The following is a 22,767-nucleotide window of genomic DNA, read 5'->3' as shown; positions in this document are numbered from 1 at the left end:
ACCTTGCATGACTAATCCATCAATCCTGGCGGCTCAACCCAGTAGAAGTCTCGTGGGGAAGATATTTTTGTTTAGATGCATGCAAAGAGGTTCGGGAGTGACCTGCAAGCGTTCATTTGCCGGTGGTGTCGCCTGGCTGTTTCCAGTGTGTGGCCTCTTCACAGTGAAAGAGCCTATAAAGTTTCAACTAGGGGGTACAGCCAGGTGAGCCTCCTCTCCCACCTCGAAGGAGAATATCCCTCTAGGAACCTACAGTGTCTAGCCAGGCAGTACTGTATACGCTTTTTTAAAAGGAATGCTTTAAAAAGTGTTTCTTTTCTTTTCTTTCTCTCTTTTTTTAAAAAAACCAAGTAAGGTGATGTTATGCCAGATGTGCCTATCTGATGAAAACGACCGTTTGGTTTAATTTAGTGTTAGTTTATTAGGTTTACATATCGCTTCACGCAGCCAGAGGCGCCTGGGAGCCATTTACAGTATTAAGATGCAAAACCCACAACCATTTAATAAAGAAGTACATTAAAAACAACAACCCTAAAAGAGCACAGAATATCCACTGGCGGAACAATTCTGGTGGCTCAAACCAGAATTTGGTGGGTACTCCAAGAAAAAGTTCCATCCGAAATGGCTAGCCAGCTCGTTGTGGGGATTGCTTGGTGGCGGTGATTTTGTTTGGCCCTGGGCACGGGGCAAATCCTGTCCATTGCGAGTAAACTGCTCTCGGAAATGGAGGCCTCCTTTAGGTCCAGATCAATCCAATCCAACAATCAAATTCGGGATTGTTCTCAGAGTAGCCCTACTTACGTTTCCCTGGAACTTTTAGCGATACTGCTGGTTTGTGAGTTGCACCTTTCGTGAACCAGCCCACAGAGTACCCTTGGAGCCACTTTGGTGGCAAGATCTCATGGTCAAGATCATTTCTGGAAAACAGCCTGAAAAAAGACGGAATATCCCCCCCTCATTCCCTCTCCCCCCGTTTGTTTTCTTCTTCTGAGAAACAGGCTCGCTCGCTCTCCAAATGAACATTGCCTACATTATACAAGGCCTGCTTCACACGTGTATGGTCAGCACGGCCCCTAAACATGACAGCTGGCGGCTGAACGAGTCAACTAATTCTGCGATTAAATTCTGCAGCAAGGTGCGTCGAAGGTGGGAGATCCAGGCTGGTCTGAGGATACCTTAATTTCTTAAGTTTTCTGGGAGATCAGGAGGACGACGACTCGCAAAGGAAACTCTCCACACCCGCCCCTCTCCCACCTCGCCGACTTTGCCTGCTTCTTTTTGGGGACTGCGGCGCAAAGCGCGTCCAGCTGGGGAATGCCGTTTGCGCTTCCTTGGCTAGCCAGGAGCTGGCGCTGCGCACGCTGGAAAGGCACCGGCAAGTCCCCTAGGAGGAAACGGGGGGAGAGGAGGAGACCCTTCTGGAGAAGGAGCGCCCGACCCGAGGCTGCTGCGAGTGAGCCGAGGGACGGGGGATCCGGGCTCGGCAGCGCAGGCTGCGATCGCCGTCTGCTGGCTACACCTCGGCTCCGGATTCTGCAGGGGGGGAGTGGGGAAAGGGGGTGGGGTAGGGTGTTTGAGGACTCCCTGCTTCACGCCACTGGCTCCCCACTGGCTCCTGCCCCGATTCCCCCACCCTACCCTACTGCAACTTCCGACCGAGCGCTTTCTCCGCTCTCTCGCGCAAATTCCCCCAAGTTAACCCAAAGCGAGTCTTCTCAAATTCTCAATTTCATTTTAAGAAGCGTGTTCTAATCCACTTAGCAAAAGACCTAGGGGGTTGACAAACGCTATCCAAGCAGGGCCAGTCGTGATCCTCATTCTCAGTGAAGAGTTTCAAAACTCACAAGCTATTTGTGATTTGGGAATCTTTTCCAGAAGGTGAACCTGTTCTTTCCCTTTCACCTTTCACAAAGGCTTCCCACTCTGACGGTTCTCCTGCAGATTCCTGAGCCCCCTCTCACCCCCGAGGCAAAGCGGCTATAATGTTGTTGTTGTTGTTGTTGTTGTTGCTTCCCAGCTCACTGGGTGAAAGCGTTTGGAGAATCTCTGGAGCTTTCGAGTCGGGGCTCACCCCTGTGAACAGTGCTCACACATATAATTCAAATTTCACAGCTGACCTGTTCTGAAAAACCTCAATCAGCTTCTAATTGAAGGGAAAACAAAATATTGCTTCCCTACAGCAGAGCTAACGATTTAATCATTATATCAGACATTATAGCTTTTAATTAGGCTAATGCTGATACTGTATGGAAAAGAGATAATTCAACACAGTTCTTGATGGATTCTGTAATTGGGTTAACGGAGGGAGCAGTTGAGGGAAGAGACGTCAATAATATTCAAGCCGCGTCTATAGCTACCACCAGGTTTATGAATGAAAGGATAGAAACGGGGCGGGGGGAGGCAGAGGAAAGGGCTGAAACTTCGCGCAGGAAATGTTTCTCTCCAACCTGCCCTGTGCCGCCCCCTGGAAAGTTCCCGAGGACGAAATGGAGTCACCGGGAGGACCAAATTCTGGTCACTCCCAATATCGGGACATCTTTCTCCTAGGATCTCGAAGTCCCTGCAATTGGTGTTTGTTTTCTTCGCGCCGGGGTTGAAATGCAACCCCGCGTGCCTATCAGCGAGATGTGAAGAGCAGCTTCTCCACGTCGTCTGCCCACATTTTGTCATTATCCCTCGACAAAACTGACTTGCTATGTCTCGCAGCTGAAGAGAAGTTGACATCTCTGCTCCCCGAAATCTAGGGGAAAGCGTTCCCTCGAACGACGCGTTTGGTCTCCTCCTTCAAAAGGAAGGAAAAGCGAGTGTATATAAATAACCTCACATTTGAGGGAATACGAACTTGGGCGCATCGGAAAGGAAGTGCCCACGCCTGTGGAAACTGGAATTGGTTCAAGATCAGTTTCCCTTTTCGTAGAGACTAAATTCAGCTGCGGATTCTTTTTGCATTTTAGAAATTATTATTAATCGCCAAAGAGGGCGAAGGGGCGCTGACTTTCCTTCCTAAACCCCTCGTTCGGGACTAAAAATAATTAAAGACCTGCCCGCTACATTGAGGCGAAATTAACAACAAGGACAAAAACAGTTTTAGATGAACCTATGAATCTAATTACAATATCCAGAGGAATGCTGTCTAGTAGCACACATGGATTTGTGCTTTCTGCCCTGTAATAAAAACAACCAGCCGATGTTTAGATGTTGTCGAGCCAGCTGATACACTTCCCTCCCAACCACCCGCAATTCGGATAAAAATCTATTTTCCATACATTCTGGGGCAGCTTGAGAGCGACTGGCTAAGGAGCGGCTGTTCCCACTGCCTCCAATTCTGCTTGGCACGTTAACATTAGAAAAGACAAGCAAGGCTACAACGGTGGTTTTCGTTGCACGAATATAAATGGCTACATTACAACCCGTATTTTGAGCCGCAATTATGGCAGAGAACGAAGTTGGCGATCTCTGCGCACAAAGGGCCCCGTTCTTCTCGGGGGCCCGGCGCCCGCCGCTCTCTCAGCCTCCCGTTTGAAGAGGCGGAATTGCTGGGAAGTTGGGAAGAGGACAAGCCTGGCGCTTTTTGCAGAAGCTCTTCCCCTGTTCTGGGAGCGGTGTGCTCAGCACGTGTAACCAGGCCTGAACCTTCCAATGGGCGTCCTGGAATGCAAGTTCCCCCTGCAAGGTTGGAGCACACCCTTTCGTCACGCTTTGTCAGGGAGAGAGCCTTTTATAAGCTGTTTGTTTATATTATGCCTTAACTAGACTCCCGGCACAATATTGTTTTGAAAGAGAAATATTCTCTATTGTGATCCATCCTTGTCTTATTTTGTCAGTAATTACAGCAGAATTAAACGGGTCATTGATAAAGTTCCATTGACACAAACCCCTGTAATTAACAGTCTGAATGCACCTTAAAAAAAAAAGAAACATTCCTCAAGAGTTGTAATTTTTGAGTCTTTGTGTTGTTAAAGGGATACACGTATAATAGGAGAGGACCAGAATTGCTTAGAAAGAGCCGTGGCTAATTCCGGATTCCACCTCCCCCCCCCCAACCAAAAAAACACACACCCTCTACAGCCCAATCAGTAATGCTTTCTAAGCTCTGACTGATCAGAAAAACACCACCACCTTTAAGACTAATAATAATAATAACATGAGCAGAATAATATATATATATAGTGATTTATAGGATTCCATACCCCCACCCTGCTGCAACGATATTGTTGTGACATTAAATGTTTCAGGCTCTCATAGGATGGCACGCCTTGAGTAGGAAAATTAAGAAAACAACAACTATATTGTAAAAAGAACAAAACAAAAAAAGCCGGGTACTTTTTAAAGGACGGTTATTGCGTCCCGTTCTCAAGGATGAGACACGACCACTGCTTTGTAAGGAAATGCCAGGGCAATTTCGAGCACTGATGCCTCGCACGAGGTGCCATCGAACCGCATTTCTGTAGCCTGCCTGGCCGGCCCCTCAAAGTAGAAAAGACACCCCACCATCAAAGTCCAGTCAAGACAAACTGATAAGGAAAAACCTCCGACTGAAGGCAGGAGAAGTGGGCTAACTCCTCGCCGCTGCCCCCCTCTCCCACCGCCCCTTCCCGCTTCCAAGCCATTCCCTGTTATTGCAAATTAGATTAACCACCCAGGCTTCAATATACATCTGACACGGGGTTCACCGGAGAGCGGAGGATCATCCACTCCAATCTCTCTTTTTCCCCCCATCGGAGCATCTTCCATAAATTACATCTTGTCCTTTAATACACTTTTCTATGAGATTAAAACATCACTTTGACACGGTTTCCAGTCACGCAGCCGCATCCCCCAAATTACTTCGAAAAACAGCAAACAAGGCGAGACATCTAAATAATCTCCCAAATGCTGTTTCTGGACGTTTCATTATGCGCAGAGGGGAATACACCCCACCTCTGCGCCATTTAATGCCGTTAACCTCTCCTTTTACGAGCAGGAGTCGAGTTCTAGGGAGTGAATCCTGTTTTCTTTAAGATCAGGGTTGAAGGAGATTGTTATCCTAGTCTTGGTATAAGCTGGAGGTTGATCAGACATAGTAGGAAATTATTATTATTATTAATAATAATAATAATAATAATAATAATAATAATAATAATAATAATAATCTGGGCTATGTTTTTTGGGCATGCTTAAACTTTCTGCTGCGACTGTTTTTGGAAGCTTATTCTTCGAGTTAGTTGCTCGTCCTATAACTTTCCTGTAACTCATCCCTCGGTCCTCCGAGCCCCGCCGGGCGGGGAAGACAGGCTTTTCGCAGAAAATGAGAGTGCTACTCCACTGAGACTGTGGCTCGGATAGATGCCTGGGCCACCGGGCTCTGTAGCTCACCCCGATGCCCCCTTCTCTCCATTTTCGGTCCGTGTGTGTGTGTATCGAATTATAGTGAGGGTGGGTGGTTCGGAGGGCGGTTGTTTTCGGGGACATCATACCGTGGCAATGACACTTGACCTTCCGAGTCCTTCTGAGCTCGTTGAAATCGAAAGGCAGAGCCCAGAAAGGGTTGCAGGAGAGATGTACGGAAAGCCATATAGTACAATCTCTCTCGTCCTCCTGTTTTCTACCTCTCTCTTTAAGCTACTCACTTAGGATATATTCAGCTACACACCCACCCACCCAAGATTATTCACATCACGGATCCAGTCCTTTTCCAAATCAATTTTTATGAAGGAATGTTGCTACTTTTTCTGCACTTCAATTCAGCGAACTTCCTTTGGGCGCGGTGGGTTGTTTTTTTCGTTTTAAAATTAAGCCCGCAACCAGCATCTACGGGATGCGCAACCTAAACAATTTTTTGCAAATACTCCCTTAAAAAAAAAGTTATTTTGTATACATTGATGCCCTAAATGGTTCTTAGGCTTCTGGTAGAGCAAGACAGGGGAGGGGTGTGCGTGTGTCCACGCGAGATAGGGGAGGGGTAGCAAACTCTTTCCCTCTTCCACTTCTGTTCCCTCTCAGGATTCTCTCCTCGAATTATTTAATGTTGAGTTTGTTCCGGGATTTGGCCCCAAGACACCTCACCTAGTGACACCGCGGAACCATTCACGTGTGAAAGTAGCTTTCGGAGGAATAGCCCTTATGAGGCTACGTGATGCGAACTCCTTGCTATCCGATTTCCGCCATACCGTTGGCAAGACACGCTTCGGACGTCCAGAGAATCCGGGACTGAGGCGGAGTTGGGCATGGCTTACCCAACACCTTTAGTTCAGAGGGTGACAGCCTAAGCGCAGGTATGTTTACCTAGAACCAAACCCCGCGGGGTTCATCGGCCCTCCTTATCCGCAAAGAAGTGGCGGTAAAAATGCAACCTCAGCTGCGATGGGGTCGCAGCACAAGAAATACAGCACAGTAAAAGTCTATGTTGTTCCAGTGCTCCCTCCCCCCTTTTTTTGGACTATAACCCGCCTCGAGTAAAATGGATGAGGCGAAGTACACACGTATAAACAAATAGGTTTGGAAACGCTGCGTGCCAGCTTTAGAGTTACGCAGAGCTCTGCTTTCCATTCTTCTTGATGAAGAGCTCTGTGTAGCTAGGAAGGTCGCTTCCGCCCAGAGGGCCTCGAGAACGCCGGGCTCCACTTGCTCTGGGTTTCAAGACAGTTCGATTATCGGGAACCGAACTGGGCGGCCTTTTCCTCTTCCTCCCGCATCCTCACTGACTCTGTGTGACCCTATGATGCTCAAGTAAGTGCGCACAGGATTGCGCCCTGCTCGCACATTTGACACTGCGATCTTTGCTCTCAAAGCCGGCGCAGACGTTTTGTCTCTCTTCCTTTCTCTTTTCCTCTGCCCCCTTTCCGTTTCTCTCTCTTCTAGGTAGGCTATCAGGACACCACTTTGCCCTTTGAACAAAGAGGCTTTCAAGGCGACCCCCTCCCCTTCTCCAGGCTGCCCGGGGATCAATGCGCTCAAACGGGTTTATAATGGGTTAATTGACTGAAGCTGCTATCACATTTAAACACCTGTTTCTGCCAGGAGCCAGATCCGTTTTCTCCCGAGACTGAGTGGTGCTCAGATCTCCGGCTTCTGGCGGTGCCTCCTGAACCACCTCCCTGGTCCAGATTCCCCCCCAACCCGGTTCAGCTACCTCCGGCGAAAGCGGGAGAAAACTCTGCGGCTGGAAACATACAGCGTCTTTAACGTGGTGGGTTTATCGATTGAAGGGGTCTCCTCGTCTTTTGCTCAAGAAAACCTAACGGGGTTGGGATTCAGCACGAAGGGAAATAGATTTCCACCGGCCAAGAGGTCGTGTCACATTCTGGGCGACCCTCAGGTTACATGAAAGTGTGTGGGGGGGGGGGCGGGTTCCTTAACCTCTCCCACCACCCCTGCTAAAACTCGCTGGCGACTGTTTGCGGCGTTTTCATCAAAGCACTGTAACTAGGTTCTTTAGAGCCGCGTTTCCTGGGAGAGAGCCGATCCCAGAGTAGGCAAAGTTTCTTTCTGCCTTGGCTAAGGCCGCGGGGTCACGCAAACCCGAACACCTTCTGCTTTCTTCAAGCCTACCCCCCTCCCGCCATCACACCCTGACTTCCCACGTGGACATGTCAATTGCCGCTCTCTGCCCAAATGGAAACCAACCCCTGACACCAAAAAGTAGCCCGCCTGTATCCCTCCCTCCCACTCGCAGTTCCCTTGCCCGGGGAGAAAATGCGTAAAAACCGAACAAAATTTAAGTCGGCTTGCTGAGCTTCCACCCACCCTTTCGACTGTCCCGCTGAGCTGGGGAGTGGGCTGTGTGTGTGTGTTTGCTGGAGAGAGAGAGAGAGAGAGAGAGAGATTCTCTCTGTATATGTGTGGGGTGGGTCATTTATTTTTTAAAATCTTTTATCATAAAAGTGAAGGTCCCCCTCCCCCCCCGCTCGTCACGCATCTCCACATGGATCCCCATCGATCAAGCAGTAACGTAAAGCTCTTTGTAGCCTCATCGAAAGTTGCAAGCGCGCCTCCCCCTCAGGAAACTCCTGGCGGAGCCCCCTCCCTCCCCCTTTTCCCTCTCCCACCCCCACCCCACCCCGCAGGGCGACCCACCCACCTTCCCCCCTTCCAAAGTTAGAGGCACACTTACAGTTCCAGCTTTCTTCTCTTCCCCCCACTGCGGAGAGGACAGCAGGGCAGGGGCGCAGCCTCTCCCGCAGGGCAGCGCAGGGCGAGTTGCCTTGGCCACCTTCCTTAGCGCTCGGCTGGCTGGCTGGATCCCTAGGCGGGCGCAAGCGGTGCGCAGCGGCTCTGGCTTTGGCCCCGGGGTAACCGACCCTCTTCCTCCCTCGCTTTAACTCTCTCTCTCTCCCCAGACCCACACCCTGCCCATGGCAGGTTCGGCAACCGCTGCGCCACAGCCCGGAGCGCCGAGCAGCGGACGCGCAGACACTCGTTCACGCACACCCCTCTCTCTTTCTCTCTCTCTCTCCTCTTTCTCGCTCCCTCTCTCATACACATAGACGACCGCGCTGCGCACACACACACACACACACACACACACACACACACGGAGAGAGAGGCTGGGAAATGAAATTTATTACTGATACCAAAAAGAAAAGAGGAAGACTTTCAAGACAATTTCAAGTTATTGTTTCTGTCTGGAGAGGGGGGGGGGGGAGAGAAACCAAACAAACCCGAGCAAGAGCGAGCGCGCGAGCGGGAAGGGCTTCCCCCCACTCCCCGCTTTTCCTTCTCTTCCTCTCTCATCCCCCCTCCCAACCCTGGAACATAATGAAGCGCTTTTGTGTGGCGCGGAACAATACCAAACAAGTATTCTAATAAATAGCCACTTTCCCCCTCCTTTCCGCGTCTCGACGGTGAATAGAACCTAGCAGTTGCTTGGAGAGCAGCTGGGACGCGGCGAGAAGGGAGGTGGAGCCCGGGCATCCCTTGCGCGCCTGCCCGCTCCCCCCCCCCAAGTTCCCGCTCCGTCTTCTGCGCACACCCGCGCGGATCCTGGCCCACTTTCTTTGCTTGCGCCCCTCTCCTCCGAGGCGCCTTCCAGCGCCCGGCTTGGGAGCCGGAGTTGCTCCGTCTACCTGTCTTGCGCCTTTTTACCTCGTGGCGGACTTATCTGAGACCGGGCTCCGTGGGCTATCCTTATCTCGTTTCGTTTAGGATCCGAGCTTAAGATCCCTTCTTCTCCCCCTCTTTCCCCTATTCTCAAGCGTTCTGCGCCCGCTGAGAGCGGATCCCACTTTCCCTCGCGCGCCCTTCCGCCTAAAAGGGAAAGTGATTCGGCGCCCCTTTCCCGCCTCCCGGAGGGCTGGCTCGGCAGGGGGTTTCTCTCCCCCTTTCTTTCGTCCATTAGGGCTACTCTGTGTGTGTCATCCGGCTACCCACTTAAACTTTTCATTCCTCTTTTCCGAAAGCCTCACCAGAGGCTTCGCCACCGTTTGCACTATTAACATTATTCTAATTATAAAACTTTTCCAGTTTTCTTATTCTCTAGGTGTGTACTTCTGAGGTTACTGTCTGCCGCCCCTTTCTTTAAGAACAGCGAATGTGCAGTCTCGAGACGGAATAATAATAATAGTAGTAGTAGTAGTAGTAGTATTTACTTCCTCCCCTCAAGTTTTTTTGGGGGGTTGGCGGCGGCATCCCTCTGAGCTTATTCTCCCTGCCCGCCCCCGTCCTTTTCCCTAGCAATAGGGGCTGAGCTGCGTCTAGACTGGCTAGTCCAATGGACACCAAACACCCGCTGCGCCGGCGATGCCAGGAGAGCGCTCTTCTGCGCCAGTCCCAGTCCCGGATGCCGCTGTCCCTATCAGTCGTGCGCGCGAACTATGGGGACACGGGTGGGGGCGGGGAGACTCCCCCACTTCAAGCAGGCCAAGGATGCACGGCGTCGCTGAAGAGGAGGGGCAACGTCCTCCTTGCCTCTCCCTTCCCTCTAGTTTAACCCCCAAAGGACAGTATCCTAACGCGAAGCGGCATCTTGTTCTGCGCGCTGCAAAATTGTGCGTTTGCGCCAGAAAAGACCCCAGCAGGCATCCTTCCTCACACCCTCTCCTTCCTTTCTCTCCTAGCGCGGCTACATCTCTCAGGCGGTTCTCCTGACCTGAACTTCGCTGAAAGTGGGCACCGTTCGCATTCACACGCGCACGCAACCTCGCCGGGGAAATATTTCTATCTATAAAATCCAGTCAAAACACCCAGATCGGAAGTGGGTCGCTTTTATTATCCGCTGCGGAGCCATTGGCCGTTTAGTTCAAAGCGGGCCCCTCAGCACCTCTCAGGATCCAGCTGCGCCCCATCGCCTCCTTCCGGGCGAGTTAGCAGCGTTTGTCGCGCGTTAAAAGCCGACAAAAAGCTTCTCTTTCCGTCTCGAAATGGGTGGCGAGAGAACACGGGTCATTCTTGACTTTAGGTTTACTTGACAGTAAGTCCTGTCGATTTCCCTGGAACTTACTCCCAAGTAAACCCGCGCAAGTTGGCATCATCCGGAATCCTTTGGGGAAGGCTCGGATCCGGATCTCCGCGGAGGTGTGAAGCGCCCTCCTGCGCACATGTGACCAAGTGACTCGTTTCGACGCCCCAGCTCGTGGCTGAACCTGGAAAGCAAGTCCCACTGAAGTCAGTGGGTTTACTTTCCGGGAGACTTTCCGGCTTATCCAGAGAGCGGGAGCGCTGTTCACGGTTGGGACTCGCTCCTGCCTTGTTTATACTGCAACAAACCGAATCATTCGGGATCGCCAGTTTCAAAACTTGTGACTTCTGTTTTGCAACGCTCAGAGGGGGGGGGGGGGAGGGAAAAGAATGGGGGATGGCACTGCAGCGAGCTTCCCAGCCCTGCAAATATTTGAATGGTGTCTCTCTCCCCGCACCTCCCCGGCTGCCTCTCTTTTTGTAAAGCGGAGCAGCTGTCAGTCAGCTGGCTTTGACAACCTGCCACAATTTTTGTCACTTAATAGTGGGTGTTAGGCTAAGTGCAAAACACTCTGGCAAACAGATGTCAAACCTACATCTCATACAAAACGTGGGATGTGAAATTGAGTTTTAGCCCACACACTTTTCTCTTTCTTTTTTCTTCCTTTTTTATTTTTAAAGAATAATAAAAAAATAGGTGCCAGTGAGTAAACCGTATACAAAACCGAGACACCCTGACAGTCTCCGCCGGCTGCGCTTGTTATTTAAAAGGAGGCGTCTTTAGAAACCTGACCTCCAAATTATAGCGATGCCTCCTTACATTTCAAACAGGGAAATATGAGAAAAACTGTACTTGGGAGGGGGCGCGCCCAGGACAAAGACGGAAAGGGACCGGAGAGATACCGGGGGCGGAGCGCTGCCAGGGAAAGATGTGGGCGGGGGGGGGAGAGGGGGGGAGAGGAAAAAGACAAGAAAAGAAAAAGAAACACATCCCAACCACCGCGCGCGCCGGGTTATTTCCTTCTCTATCTCCTCCTCCTCCTCCAAAAGGGTTTCGCTGTTCTTACTGTAAGACCCTGGAAGGACAGTGGGGAAAGGAAGAGACGCGAGGGTGAACTCTGAGTTTGGGGAGCTATTAAAAGATGTGTCTCCAAGCGAAAGAAACACAGAGAGAGAGAGAGAGAGAGAGAGAGAGAGAGAGAGAGAGAGAGAGAGAGAGAGAGAGAGAGAGAGAGAGAGAGAGAGAGAGAGAGAGAGAGAGAGAGAGAGAGAGAGAGAGAGAGAGAGAGAGAGAGAGAGAGAGAGAGAGAGAGAGAGAGAGCGCTCGTTGCAGCCTCAAAGCTGGCGCAGACCTTTCGGACACCCGCTGCTCCCCTATCCCCAAAAGGCGCTTATAAATTCTGGACTCCACGGAAGCGCGTCCGGCCCAACCATTAGGGCTTTGGGTGAGAGGCGACCCGTCTCAGGCGGAGGCAGCAGATTCTTCGGTGTACCGCAATTACCAAGCGTGTAGAAGGATCAGCGACCTATTCTAGGATTCCCTGGTACCGAGGGAAGAGGGGGCGCCGCGTGGACGATCGGCCTCAGCCGTTTGGAAGTCTTAGGTAGCGTTCAGGATCGGAGCGCAAACGTGGCGCAATTCATCTGCACGAGATTATGAAAGCAACCTCCACCAAGAGTAGGAGCTGGGCGGGGGACACACACAGCTAAATTTAATTTAAGGATAGGTGCCATACAGAAATCCAGAGAGTTATTTTCCCAACCCCGCTACAAAGTTTTCAACATAGGATATCAGTGCGCTCTTTCACATTCTTTTTTTCCGGGTGGGGGGCGGGGAGGGAGAGAAATAAATGTCCCAAAATTAGGATTAAGGGTTCTTCGCCACCCTTCCCATATCTGTATGCTGTTTTGCCTGGATTAATTCTACACTCATTTTATTATGATCCAATGCACAATAATGAACCAGCGAGGCCAGAGAAGCCTTTAAAAACAATTTTATCGGTTGAATTATCTATGAATTGCAACTTAGATTTCAGGCTAGGCTGCGATTGTACGTGCACGTGTTACCTGAATTACTTGAACATTTCTACGTTCGGGATCCGTAGGGTGCCCTCATATATCTCTCTGTACACTTAATAGAAATATGTAAATAATCGTATGTTACTTTCCTTCAGGGCAAGTGTGACGTTAACAGTGTGGATGTACGGATACATTAAAAAAATAATGTCACGCTGACGCTTTCTAGCTCGGAAGCGCTTTGTTTATTATAGCATTTCTCGCATCTTCCAATCCTTTGTAAAAATATATATTTTTTAAAGGAAAGGTAACTTCTTCATGGAACGCTGAACCTCACCCTTTAAACTAGTCATGTGCGCCTTGAAAAAAGATGCCCTAAAAAAGGGAACGTTATTTATGTTTTGGGCGGGAAGAAGAACAGAAATATAATTTTGAACGGTATTTATTTTAAAAGTCAGATATCGCCAATATGTATTCCACAATCGGGTTAGTTCGGAATATGTTTTCACAATCACCACTGAACAGGTTGTTTTTGTTTTTGTCTTTTAAAAAAGAAACGAACTCAATCTCGGTAAAGGAAAGGCACCCAAATGATGCAACTGAAATTATTCTGACTCACTTTCGTTTTGAACCAACCGTCTTTCCGCTTTCCCCCGGATAAATGGCTGAGATCACAGTCTCTTTGAAAACAGGGCTGGTGTGAAGTTTTTCTGTACTGTTTTAAAACCCCCTTTACACCGGGATCTTTGACCCTCTAGAATTGAGGACAAAACCTTACCCCTCCCCGTTTTGGGGGAGAAAGTATGATTGTCTTTTCTGGCCCAGGAAATCAGCAATAGTCCAGGTTGTTTAATGAGCATGAACTGTAAACAACAACAACCAAACAACCCAGCTAAATTTCCAACATTTCGTTCAAAACACATGAAACCAAACCAGAAAAACCAAACATTTTTTGTAAAAAAAAACACCAAGCATAGATTAACTTTGTTTGATTAAAGTTATTCTGTGCAAAAAGTGGTCTTGAAAACTCCTCCACCTGAACCCTAAATAATAGTTGATTCAATATTATGACATTCAATGTGACTTGCTTCCAAGAGCAGTTTTGAGTAGGATCAGAATGCTACTACACTATCTAGAGAAGACTGGAAGCCCAAGTCCAAGTGATGTGTCCTTGGCCATTCCTCACATCCAGGGGTGCCCACTTGAATAAAATTTGGGGGTGGGGCAGGTAAGTCCCACCCCACATAATGGATCACAAGATGCAACACATAGGCACCATTTGAATGGCAATAACCATCAACCTGGGCGGCAGCCCCCTCAAATATATTTTTTGGGGATGGGAAGGGACCTCAGCCCCTAGGAGTTGGCTCCTATGCTCACATCACACAGAGGTGAACCCAGGTTTGCTAATTCAGCAAGGATCTGCACCACCACCATGGCTCCCTGTCTTCTAGTTGCATGACACATAGATGTGCAAACTGTGTCACATTTGCACCTCACTTTTTAAAAGTGTGCATTTAAGCATCTTTAGATGTGCATCTAAGCCCAATGAGTGAAGCAGCCTGCACAGTTGATTTGACCACAAGTGAATGGGAAATGAAACCATGGCTTTTGTCCATCTGCATCTGAGACTATTGTTTTTCTTGGGGGGATGGCAAAGCCATCTAACAGCATATTACATATCCCTTACACACACACACACACACAGAGAGAGAGAGAGAGAGAGAGAGAGAGAGAGAGAGAGTGAGTGAGTATTGGGTGGGTATAACTGGACCTTTTATCCTTAATGAATCAATGTTCTCATAACAAATTAGTCCTCCTTCATAGGATATTTGTGGAGAGATTTGAATGCCTTTCGCCTGTGAGCCTGACTCCTTATCTTTCTGTACACTGGAATTAAGCCGCTTTAATCGTCAGATTTGAAATGGATTTGGCCTGAGCTATGCAATTTTGATCAACCTTGGCAGTTTTATGAAGTCTGGCAATGAAGTCCATTGACAGCCTGACTCCCTCACAATTGCCTGAGAGTATAGATCTGAGGCTTCTGTAACTGCAGTGTCATCAGGAAAAGAAATAAATAAAAGGCAACTCAAGTCCCACGGGGTCGTTGCATTTGAAGCAGTGCCATTGGAAGCAATGCAGACAATGAACCTAAAGGGAAGCTGTAAAATAAAATTACAATGAAGCCCATTGGGGACATTGTGATTTAAGGGAAGGATTCATGTTTCTGTCTGCAGAAAGATGGCAGATGTCAAAACCTCGATTTGGACCTTAATAAATACTATTTGCTCCCATGCCTCTGATGGAACTGCTCTGGTTTACACCAAATAAGAAAGCCAAGGACACAGCACAGATAAGGGCATTGGAAATGGAGAAGGAAGAGCCAACAAGATTCAGCTAAAGGTTGCAATGCTAAAAACACCTGCTGGTCCTTGAGAAAGTCCAACTCAGCTCAGCAGGACTTGCCTCTGAATAAGTATTACCTGTTACATTGTAAGACACACTTGAAGCAAGCAAACAAGCTAGTCACCATGAACTTTAGCTGGATTTTGGGCCTTCTTCTCTCCTTGCATAGCCGGAAATCCACCTACAACAGGTGATAACCATCATTAACCCTACTCAGAGCAGACCCACTGAAATCAGATGGGTTTCAATAGGTCTGCTTTGAGTGTGATTAATGTTGGCTATCGTCCATTGTAGTTAACCTGTTGAAAATAATGGGCATGACTAACTTAGGTCCATTCATTTCAGTGGGTCTACTCAGAGTGGGACTTAGTTGCAAAGTGATAAGATAAGATAAGAGAAGAGAAGATCAACAGGAGAAAACATTAGAATGCTTCTCCCTTAGAAATAAACCCCTCTTTATTGAACACACCACTCCTTCCTAGTCAAACTTTAGTGGATTTTGATACACTCTTCGTTCTTCAGGGGTTAAACAACATTAGGTTATATATCTATGAATCTATATCTGCCATATTGAAGGGGTGATAAAAACTGGTATAATGTATAAAAGGCCTGAGATAACAGAACAAGTTTTAACTAGTCAACAAAATATCAACACTGTGGGTGCCAGCCAGATATAAAGAGGGAGACAGTTGCACAAAGTGGGGGTCACTACAGAGGAAGCCCATTTCTAAGTGCTTGTAAGATACTACTACTACTACTACTAATACCTTTATTGTCAATGTACAACTTGTGTACAATGAAATTAACCGAGCCTCCCCCCCGAACATCTCATTGCACTCAGTGTGCTTGTCGTGTCACACAACACACCATCCCCGAAAGTCAGTTGCACTATATTATTTTCCGTTCAGCAGCCTAACAGCTCACGGATAGAAACTGTTTTTTAGCCTATTGGTACGACTGAAATATTCAAAGATGAATATTTGCAAGATGCAGTGTGTCCAAGGTGACATTGGTTGATGGTAGTGAGTGGATAGATCCGTACAGGGGGAGTCATTCTTTTACATAACCCGTTCCCAAGCTGAGTCGAGTCTCATAAGTCACCAGCAGTCCCATCAGCAGTAACAAATTGGCAGCCCATGCAATTCTTTCAGCAGCCCGGATAAAAATAGCTCGTAAAGCTTCAAAAAAATATCCAGTCTACCTATGCTTAGGTGATACTTTTTTGGGGGGCGGGGGGGGGGGATTATATAGCAGCTGGACAACTTCTAAGACTGACTGTCTTGCTTTTCAGTCTTAGCTTCAGATAAGAGGATAAAGCACATTGTCTGAAGGGAAGGTTGGGGGAGCTTATAGCTTTCGAGATGCTGTCAGGCATTATTTCACCTGGGTCAAAGACCCAGCTTGGCACACACACCCATTTGTGTACACACACACACACACACACAGGTGGGGGGGTGTAGGCTGGGAGCCTCAATGGCGCCCCTCTGCAGCCATCCCCACCCCAGCTTGCTCCCTGTAGTTACAGCACTGGTTGTTGAGCTCCATTTTCCGTCAGGTCTTAGCATGTCCAATGGTCAGGGATGGTGGAAGTTGTAGCCCAACGGCAATGTATGTAAAGGTAAAGGTAAAGGTACCCCTGCCCGTACGGGCCAGTCTTGACAGACTCTGGGGTTGTGCGCCCATCTCACTTAAGAGGCCAGGGGCCAGCGCTGTCCGGAGACACTTCCGGGTCACGTGGCCAGTGTGACAAAGCTGCATCTGGCGAGCCAGAGCCGCACACGGAAACGCCGTTTACCTTCCCGCTGGTAAGCGGTCCCTATTTATCTACTTGCACCCGGAGGTGCTTTCGAACTGCTAGGTTGGCAGGCGCTGGGACCGAGCAGCGGGAGCGCACCCCGCCGCAGGGATTCGAACCGCCGACCTTTCGATCGGCAGGTCCTAGGCGCTGAGGCTTTAACCCACAGCGCCACCTGCGTCCCCTGGCAATGTATGTAGGACCTGTTTATTCTGATTCTGGTGTCAAGGTTTCAACCCTGCAAATCTTTAAAAACGTATCAGTGAGCGACAACACTGTCTCAGCTCTTACAAGTTATGCTTACTGATTATGACTGTTTGAACAACAGTTTGTTTTAAAAGCAACGTGTTTCACTCCATGAAACCCTGCGGGTCTTTTCTGTGTCTTCTCAAGCCACTATGTACAAATGACTACCCTTGAACTCCATGCATTTCCCCTGTTACATCAGGTGGGGAGTCCTTGCCACGTCAGAGGGAAGCACCCTCTTCTGATCCTTATTGGTACATCTACAGTGTTTCCCAGGGCAATGACACTGTTGGCCCAGGAGACAATAAGCACTCATGATGCGTTTCTTCCTAACAGAATGAATCATTTCACTGGGCTTCTGTGTTCTGCTCCCAGCTCTGCCACTGATTAACCCAACATTACAGCCTATTTATGTTATATGAAGTCTACAAATCAATTAATGGAATTGTTGGATTTGTTCCAGTCAAACGCTTTGAAAAATTTATAGTAGTATGAGGAGGCGACAATAGCTTGGAATGAATAGTTTCAAGGACCTTGGGGATTTAGGCACATTTCAGAAGGGCTGTGCATGTTCTACCCTTGCACATCTCTCTGTTTTCTGTCTTCCTTCTCCCTTCCTTAATCCTGCAAAGGGTGGTCTCTGCTGGTGCTATCTGTATGAGGCAAGACAGGAGGACCAAGTTGCCTTACATGCTACTTCCAATTTATTCATTCTAAACCGATTACTACTTTTATATCAGGTAACATTTGCACCCACGTATTCCTCATTTCTCAGTTCATTCTCCCACCCCCTCAATATTTGATTCCCCCTGCAACTGAGAAAACAGATATATGAGAACTATCTTGGCACAAGCCTACATTACCTGATAAAAAAAAGCTCTAAACAGACAATTTTTTTACAGTCTGTCTTAACCCCTTGGGATGCCCTGTGGAGCTTAGAATAAAACATTTGCATTGTTTTAAAATGTGTTTTAAAGAAACAGTAATTGTGAATGCTTACTGGTGTTGTAGCACTGTGAGGCACTTAACGTGATGAAACTGCCCCTATGTGAACACAGGCTCTTATTTTATGAAGAACTAAGAGTATAGTTTATACAGAAATGAAATAAGACCTCTTTTGAATAAAACAATCTGCATAAATGCTTAAAGAAAGCCTATAATTATGATAAAAATGTTGCTCAAAGTTAAAATTATGAAGCAATCAAGATTTATAAACAGTCTCTCATCAACTTTTAATCATACTTCTGTTTTTATATACGAACTGTATATGGAACAACATATAACAATATATCTGTTGCAGCATTTACTTTTGATGCCAAAGGCAGTGGATTTTCCTAGACGTGTTATCATATAAAGAAGCACATGCAAAGGGGGTCATTTTCAGTCATTTCTCCCACTGCACATGGAGACAACACTGTGCCTCCCAGGAGCAGCCTTGCATGCCTTGGAAATAAGTAGCAACTATTGACTTGGAAAGGCATCTCCAGCCTTGCACTTAATCCTAGTAATTTGGGCCCTGTCCTAAAAAAGGCATGAAATAAGGGAATGATATAGCTCACAGGTTCTTTGGTGAAGGTAGTGGTGGTGGTATTAGGATTTTTTTCCTGTTACAATCCTCTGGTAAAGGAGCTTTGATGATGATGATGATGATGATGATGATGATGATAATGATAATAATAATAATAATAATTAATACTCCACCCATCTGGCTGGATTTCCCCAGCCACTCTGGGCAGCTTCCAACAGAATATTAAAATACAATAGTCTATTAAACATTGAAAGCTTCCCTAAACAGGGCTGCCTTCAGATGTCTTCTAAAAGTCGGGTAGTTGTTGTTCTCTTTGACATCTGCTGGGAGGGCGTTCCACAGGGTGGGTGCCACTGCCGAAAAGGCCCTCTGCCTGGTTCCCGTAACTTGGCTTCTCTCAGTGAGGGAACCGCCAGAAGGCCCTTGGTGCTGGACCTCAGTGTCTGGGCAGAATGATGTGGGTGGAGAGGCTCCTTTAGATATACTGGACCGAGGCCGTTTAGAGCTTTAAAGGTCAGCACCAACACTCTGAATTGTGCTCGGAAATGTACTGGGAGCCAGTGTAGGTCTTTCAAGACCGGTGTTATGTGGTCTTGGCGGCTGCTCCCAGTCACCAGTCTAGCTGCTGCATTCTGGATTAGTTGTACTTTCCGGGTCACCTTCAAAGGTAGCCCCACGTAGAGCGCATTGCAGTAGTCCAAGCAAGAGATAACTAGAGCATGCACCACTCTGGCGAGACAGTCTGTGGGCAGGTAGGGTCTCAGCCTGCATACCAGATGGAGCTGATAAACAGCTGCCCTGGACACAGAATTGACCTGTGCCTCCATGGACAGCTGTTAAGCACATTTGACTTCAGGAAAAATCCTTTATGTAACAAGCTTTATCTCCAGGGTGAGACAGGCTTCCCCAACCTGGACCCTCCTAATGTCATCGGTCTACAACCCCAATCACACCCAGCAATCATGATCAATGGTCAGGAAGGATGGGAGTTGTAGTTCAACACCACCTGAAGACCCAAGCTTGGACAATACTTCTCTAAGCCCTTATCTGCTGTGGTCTTCCTGAACTTCAATACTAAACCTTCACATTACCATACACACACATGCACAGAGTCTGCCGTCATTTCTGCATCTCTCTCATCCACATTGCCAATGATTTGGGGAGAAGGAACATAGGTAATCTGAAGATGCACTGTATATCTTTATGTAGTTCGACCTACAGAGAGTATGGTGAATTTGTCGACATTTATGCGTTTTGCATCAATAGCATAAAAACTGCTAGTGTGTAAAAGGCCATGACTTCTGAATGGCAAGGTTTCAGACGGCAATTATGATTCGATTTATATTTAAACATAAATTATTATCTTGACTTTGAACCCTCCTCTCATATTCATCAATATACAAACACTTTATATTGTTACATTGGTAACATAAGAGGTAAAATGACTATTACTCATACTTAATCTAAGCACAACCACAAGGGCTCCTGATTAGGCATTTAGCTATGCAATGTTGAATGTTATCTATTAACTCTGTTCTATCCTGTTTCTCCTTCGTTTTTGTTTGCATTTAAACCAATTCATGAACCAAGAACTCACACACTGACCGCTAATAATGAGCCATATGTTGTAGATATCACTGCAAATTGACTGTGCTATTTTTGTGATATACAAATGATATGAGAAGACTTGTTCTAATTATTTGTTTCATTTATTATTCCTATAATCCTTGTATATAAAATCCAATAAAAAGTTATTAAAAAAAAAAGTTAGCCAATCAGATGGTTTGAAAAATAGATGGTTGTTCACTGATGCAGAGAGGTTTACGTGCCAACAACCACCTAATTTTCAAGTCACCTGGCTGACCTTTGGAAAAATTCTGAAACAAATAAAGAAATCTATCTCTAGCTGAATCGTCTAAACTGAGAAATTAAGGATATGGTGCACAAAGTCTTTGATCTGCCCTTCTCCACCTACAGAGATGGCCATTTGTTGGTCTGCTTAAGAATTTACCAGACAGATATTCTGTGGGTATAGTCTGAAATCTAGGCTGAGTAAGCACACCTGAAAAAGATAGAAATCTGAATCTCCACAAACATTTTCTGACTATTAAACTGCCACTTCTCTCACATGTTTTTACTACGGCCATGAGTACAGGACACGGGGAGGAAAGGGGCAGGAAATGAAGCGACAGGCAGCCTCTCATGTGGACAACTCCAAATCCTTACCTAGTCTGGAGTGAGGCAGTGGCGTTTTCCTCCTAAGTGGGTCATAAGGAAAGGGTTAAATGAGTGTGATGTGATTGGCCAGTGGGAATGCAAGGGAGGAGTCAAAGTTAGAGTGGGAGGTTTTGAAAGGCAGTTGAGGTTTGGGAATTGGAGAAGGAAGAGGGAGGAACAGGCAGTGGGTTGGTCGAGTTGTATTGTGAAAGAGTGAGAGGAATTGTTAGGTGGAGTCAGATAGATAGGAACTAAGATTAAGAAGCTGTCAAGAAAAACTAACTGAAACCATAAGCTTGTTCCTGCGTTTTAAAATAAACTTGATAATTTGTTAATGTTAACATTTCTCTGGACTCCGTGTGTCCCCATGAGAAATGGGGTGGTGGCAGTGAAGAAAGCAATCACAGTGGTGACAAGCAGTGTTATGACAAGCATCATAACAAAGAGACAATTTAAATGTAAATTCAAATTCAAACTCCTTAAATCCTGCCTATCAACAGAGGGCTTGGCATTAAAAAGTATCTTTGACCCTCTAGTTTAACGAGATATTAAGTCTATCTATTGCTTTAAATATCCAACATTAGTAATGCTCTGGGTAGACCCATTGAAATCAATTGACCTAAAACATTTAATTTAGATGAGTCTCGTCTGAGTATGAATTAGTTGGCTATCACCCATAGTGATTCCAATGGCAATTTTAATTTAGTTTTCCACATCTTCTCTTCAGAACACATCTCAGGGAAATGAATATCTTTAGCCTGAAATTTGACAATAGAAGATGCAGAACTTCACCTTAGCAAGGGTTCTGCAAAGCCAGTTTTCAGCTTTGGGATGTGATAGCAAAGTCAAAATAAAGGCCTCTTAAGAGTGCTTTGAACACATGAAGAGAGCAACCAATCCCTACTTATCTACGATTAGGGTGAGGAGCTGATTTTTCAGGGTAGCCTTGTACTCCATCACTTCTTAGTTAAGAAAATAAATCATTGCTGATGCCAATGATTGCTTATGAGAGGTGTAGAAAGTCAACATTTCCCATAAAATCCTCTGCCTAACATATGTATAGGTTGGCTTAGTGTTAAGCAGGGAATATAACTGTTAGGCATTTGCCATTTTAGACTGCCCCAAAGGTTTAATATCTATATGAAGCCACTTCTTTACATCTACAGGCATGGAAGTGGATGTGCTGGACTTAGTAATAGAGTGGATGAGAGCCAATAAACTGAAGCTCAATCCAGATAAGACAGAGGCACTGTTAGTGATTGGTTCCCTAGACTAGATAGGTGGAAGATTGCCTGCTCTTGAGAGGGTTACACTCCCTCCAAAGGATGCTAACCAACCACAGAAAGACCAGGCCTGTTCTTGTGCCTTTAATGGCGTCATGGACTGGCAGGACAATGGGGAGGAAGAAGGGGAGGAAGAGGGTGCTGGAGAGGGGTGTAGCCGGGACTTTAGATTATTGTGGACTTTAGGAAATGTAAATTGAATATTCAGCCACTTATTATTGAGGGGAAGTGTGTGGAACAGGCCTTGGTGTTTTGATTTCTGGGAATGGAGTTGAGAGATTACCTAAGCTGGGGAGAAAACAGCAAAGACCTGATGAAGAGAGCACAGCAGAGGTTATATTTTCTGAAAATCCTCCAGAAAAATAACCTCTCAAAGGACCTGTTGATGGCATTTTACCATTGTACTGTTGGGAGTGTATTAACTTATGGTCTGTGTGTGCGGTTTGGGAGCTGCACGGTCAGGGGAAAAACAATGCTGCCAGGGTTGTAAAGACTGCGGAGAGAATAATGGGGTGCACTCTTCCCACTTTGGATCAAATCTATGCTTCCAGGTGCCATAAGAAAGCTGCAGAGATAGTGCAGGACAGTGCGTACCCCGGAAATGATCTCTTTCAGATTCTGCCTTCTGGAAGAAGGTACAGCATTATAAAGACTAGAAACAGTTTTTATTCAAATGTGATTCTGGTTTTAAATGCAGTGTAAGGTAGTCTCTACGGGAATATATTGTATTTAATTATGGGGTATCAGAGTTTTTATGGGCTAACCAGGCTGGGATAGCAGGCTTGTTGGTTTTTGAATGTCTGGTGTAGATTTTTCAATTTCGTTGTTCTGTATGGGGCAATGACAATAAAGATTATCGTATCGTATCAACTGGGACACATTGGGGCAAATGGGATGGGGAA

The 22,767-nt window shown here is 46.9% G+C and overlaps 2 long non-coding RNA genes across 4 annotated transcripts in view; one reads left to right on the top strand and one right to left on the bottom strand.

Annotated features, from left to right (window-relative positions):
* Window positions 1-8,827, bottom strand: part of LOC309368347 — a 49,004-nt gene extending 40,177 nt beyond the window's left edge. The window contains exon 1 of the long non-coding RNA XR_014167714.1: window positions 8,093-8,827. This is a non-coding gene — a long non-coding RNA (uncharacterized lncRNA). The remainder of the gene's footprint in view (window positions 1-8,092) is intronic.
* LOC309368344 overlaps window positions 1-22,767 on the top strand; it is a 313,140-nt gene that overhangs the window by 172,959 nt on the left and 117,414 nt on the right. The gene's annotated exons all lie outside the window — the stretch shown is intronic.

This window comes from Podarcis melisellensis (genome assembly GCF_964234715.1).
Source record: "Podarcis melisellensis genome assembly, chromosome: 4".
Classification (NCBI taxonomy): Eukaryota; Metazoa; Chordata; class Lepidosauria; order Squamata; family Lacertidae; genus Podarcis; species Podarcis melisellensis.
The sequence above is the reverse complement of the archived record's forward strand: the minus strand, read 5'-3'. Positions and strand labels throughout refer to the sequence as shown.